The 4,724-nt window shown below is 39.8% G+C and overlaps 1 long non-coding RNA gene across 1 annotated transcript in view; it reads left to right on the plus strand.

The window, feature by feature from the left end:
* LOC123984655 overlaps positions 1–4,191 on the plus strand; it is a 7,471-nt gene extending 3,280 nt beyond the window's left edge. The window contains exon 2 of the long non-coding RNA XR_006828486.1: positions 4,048–4,191. This is a non-coding gene — a long non-coding RNA (uncharacterized LOC123984655). The remainder of the gene's footprint in view (positions 1–4,047) is intronic.
* The last annotated feature ends 533 nt before the right edge of the window (positions 4,192–4,724 follow it).

Here is a 4,724-nt window from a genome sequence, read left to right on the forward strand (position 1 = left end):
TCTTTGGTCTTGGCCATGTTAGTAGTTGGATTCTTACTGATTGTATGGGGTGGACAGGTGTCTTTATGCAGCTAACGACCTCAAACAGGTGCATCTAATTTAGGATAATAAATGGAGTGGAGGTGGACATTTTGAAGGCAGACTAACAGGTCTTTGAGAGTCAGAATTCTAGCTGATAGACAGGTGTTCAAATACTTATTTGCAGCTGTATCATACAAATAAATAGTTAAAAAATCATACATTGTGATTTCTGGATTTTTTTTTTTAGATTATGTCTCTCACAGTGGACATGCACCTATGATGACAATTTCAGACCCCTCCATGATTTCTAAGTGGGAGAACTTGCAAAATAGCAGGGTGTTCAAATACTTATTTTCCTCACTGTAACAGCAATACAAGATATAGTGGTATGGTTTCATTTGGTGGCTTGATGGCAGTTTATATGTGACAGGCTATGAATCGGGGGAGACTGAGGGCATAGTCAGTGCAACACATGAAGAAGAAGTAGAGTTTGAGAGTAGAGGTTGCTGTGAAGGTGAGAAGCCAAGAAAGAGAAACATGGAAACGTGGTTCAAAGGTACAGAAGCTTTGGAGGGCAAGGTGTAACAAAAAATGTTTGCAGTCAGTGTTTATTATTACTAGTATGATGCTGATATGGCTACAGAGCGTAGAGAAGACTCCATGCAATGTCAACATCAGTTTGACTCTGGATCTATCATGTCTGTCTTTACTAGCAACTGTTGAATAAAAGTAAAAATGTCTAAGCTTAAAAATAAGAAAAGAACAATATGACAAGATCATTTTAGCATTTTTATCATGGTACCATTTGGCTGACAGTCAATAAATGCTAATTTATTGCCCATTCCTACCCATATGGTTAGAAAAAGCTTGATGAACCACAAAAAAAAAAAAAGTGCTTCAAACAAAACAGGAGGGTGGTAGAGGGAGTAGAATGGGTGTTAGTTGCAGTCCAGACTCTTTTGGACCCCTTGTCATGCTACAAAGGAACAAAAAAATTGAAGAAAGTCCAGAGGCAGTTTGAGTGCTAGCAAGTTAATCTGCTAGCAAGCTTACTGCCAGCTGACCATTGGCAGTAGGAAAGATTGTTACACTGGTAGATCACTTTTGGCTGTGTATCTGATAATGTTACTCTGATGAAAACATTTTTAAATGATTACAGAATACATTTTGTTGAAATGATATGATTGTGAGCCAGGTTTAGGTGTGAAGAAGTTTCGGAGACTGATGAAGACTTAACATAGCATGGTTTATTGAGACTGGCCGAGGAGATACAGTGCCAGCATACAACATGTGAACACGTCAAATGCCTACACCAAATCAGAAGGATAACATCTTGTGGTCCCTTTTATGTTTCTGTCTTCCCCCTATTGGCTGTAGGTTTCTCTATTAGGTCACCTTTCACCTATAACAACTATCTGATGTTTAGACTCCAATGCTTCATCATATTGGAATCTCTCACTATCCAAGAGTTGTACTCTAATCTGTGGAGCCAGTTAGTTCTTGTAAACATTCTTGTATGGCTCAACCTTGTAAGATTCCCAGAGAACACTGATATCTGCTAGCCTGATGTCTGAGCTACTGTCTCTAACTAATCAGTCTATTGTTGTCTTCCTGACGAGGACAAGTACATGTGAGAAATACCTAAAGCTATAATGTCAAACACTTATGGGGTCAGCTAAATTACTCTAAGCTAGACCTGTCTTACCTTTCCCTGTTACATCAATTAAGACACCTAAGAAATATTCTCAACACATTTGTTATCTTTTTACTAACATAACAGTGTTGGGCTATACTTTTTAGCCATGTAGCGGCATAGCGGCGTGGCTGTAGGCATGGACGGTTACTCATTGGTTGGTCCACAATAAACAACTACAGGTTGCCATGAAATGTAGAACACACATTCATGTCCACCAGATTCAAGATTAAGTACCTGCAAAAGTAACATTTGCATAAGCCTCAGCTATCCTTTCTGTTTAGAGCTAATTGTAAAATGTTAGCATGCTAACACACTTAGATGGTGACCAACATTATACCTAAACATCAGCATGACGTGATCTGGTGGTTTTCAAAACACTAACTTTACACTACATATAGGCTAGATAGTGATACACTACCAAAAGGAACCGGCCGATGCTTTCACCTGCCTCCGTCTGTTACAACCATCTTGCATGTTGTAGTGATCCATGGAGAGTATACAAAGATTGGTTAGCAACACTGCATGCAAAAACAGTTGTGCACACAACCTAATTTCTCAGGTGTGTGCCCAAGAGTGTGTGCTGTAAGGCTAGAGTCATTCTAGGCAAGGATTTACATTAAGAGAATCTGACATGCAGCTGTCAGCCTGACTCTCCATTCTCCCACACTGAACACTCCTCTCTCACACACACACACACACACACACACACACACACATAGGCCTAGTGAACTCACCTGATCAAAGTCACTCCTTCATGTCTCTGCCTCAGTCTTTGTCTCTGTCTACCCTCTGTCACTTACACTCTTGGGAATCGGAAGGGGAAACACACCTGCGGCTGTAGATGGCCTCACTAAACAGGCTATTAGGATGCATTCAGGGACGACAGGGACGGCTTGTAACGCCTCTATAATCACAAAGGCCGTGCTTAGTTTGACAGATTGCTTACAATGACTGCATTTATTCTGCATTCAAATCCAAATTTAAAATTACTGGTCTGATTTTCAATTAAAAACGATGCTTATTTGTTGATTTGAATGATAATCTTTATCTACATAGATTGTCAGTACAAGTCAAATTAAGCTCTAACTACAATTGTGATTGCTCCTCAATTTCAGCTGACATTTGTCATGTCACTGTTGGGATAATAAGTTGAATGAGACGCTGCATAAGCTGAGAATGACATGTACAATACAGCAACGTCTCGATCCAGGGGCATTCTGTGGAGTTTAACTGAGCAAGGCGGACGACATGCCTAAAGACTCTGAAGAGTTACAGCCATGAAACCACGTAGCTCTCACAGTATCAAATCCAAAATTGAATTTTCCGCTCTGTCGCATGTTGCTTGTTGAGATGGAGACAGGGCGAGCGGGGAAGAGGAGTTGGGAGGGGGGGCTGCTCTTTGAATCTCTTAACCTTTACGGCTTGTTGCGGTATCAAGCCCTGCGGACAAGATCGGACGCTGACACGTTTGTCGAGGGATGACAAATTAGCTGTCCTTCCAGATGCCTGATTGCCTGACCTTTATTCAGTAAGTGGTGGTGGTGGTGGTGAGAGGGGGGGTGACAGCGGTAAATGGTGCCCGCGTCAATAAGGGGCCTGCACAGGAAATGCACATTTCACCCGTCGATTTGCATTCACAATGAACATGATGGAAATATAGTTCAGAGCTGAGCATCTTCCCTAAATTTCTTCTTTTTAATCACATAGTAGATAATATTTGTTTGTATTTAAACCAATTGTTGTTCGGACAACTGTTTAATAAAAAACATTAAATTCCTGTTCTCTCAGACAATAACTCGATGTGTTACTTCTTCACGTGACACTCAAGAATCTGCTGCTACTTGGGGAAGACATGAAAGCATAAATATCTGTGTAAGAAAAATGTGGCTAAAATTGGAATAAGTATGTTTGTAAGCAGAGTTCACAAAAACACACCAGAAGTTGTCTTCTGTAGTTAGCGTTAGATCTTTGTAAACAAAACTCTAAACAGATCAGTCTCAGCCTAAGTTTTGCAGATATGATGAGTAATATCAACCGTCTGCTGGAACCCATTTCAAGTTGCATTATCGTGTTGAAAAAGTTTTTTACTGATTCTTGACTGAGTCAGCTTTAGCAATCGTTTGTATGTTAAGCCCAAAAATATTCCCAGGGGATTCCACAGTTTTCAAAACCAGACAATTTCAGGTGTCCACTATTAGTGGCATGTTCAGTTTTAGTGTGTAATTATATTTTTGGATGTAGTTTTGAAATGGTTTCAGGTTTTTTTTCCCTGAGCAGAATTTTTGTTTGTTTGTTTAACCAAAATCATTTTCTTTTCTTTTTTTTGACAGGTTAAGACAAAGGGCGATCTACGGTAGCTGAGTGTGAAACACACAATGAAAACAAAATATGGCAGTGGGGTATGACTATCAACAGAAATCACATAAAAAACTACTCTAAAAAACATATTTACAAAAAGAAACCCACAAAAATAACCTGGTTACATACAATGGATTATTGTAAATGATACCACATTTCACCAAGTTTCATCAAACTCATGTGGAACTTCCCGGAGATAGCACAACTCAACACACTATCCAAGGAAGGTTAAAATCAAGGACAGCTTAGCTTGGTAGGGAATCTCAGCCATTAAACCTCTGTGGGGTCGTTATTAAGAACTTAAATGGCTGGGATTCCGTACAAGTTATCCAGAACTGGAGATGTCATCTGAAATGTCTTCAAGTATCTTCAACCAAGTCCACTTCCCATGATTTTAACCGTCCTTGGTTTAACTGAGAATCATCCCAGACAACTCAACACACTGTCATTTATATTTAAACAGAGTTAAAATTATTGTAAAACCTGTACCATTTCAAGTAACGCAGTACAATAGCACGGTGTGGCTTCATGCATGCTAACATTACCATGAAATTGAGTGCACAGAGCCCCAAATACTGGGACATGAATTTCAGTATTGCTTACTACTTTACACCATGGAGTCGCAGCACGCACCACCCACGCTGCAAAT

Source organism: Micropterus dolomieu, linkage group LG16 (genome assembly GCF_021292245.1).
Source record: "Micropterus dolomieu isolate WLL.071019.BEF.003 ecotype Adirondacks linkage group LG16, ASM2129224v1, whole genome shotgun sequence".
Lineage (NCBI taxonomy): Eukaryota > Metazoa > Chordata > Actinopteri > Centrarchiformes > Centrarchidae > Micropterus > Micropterus dolomieu.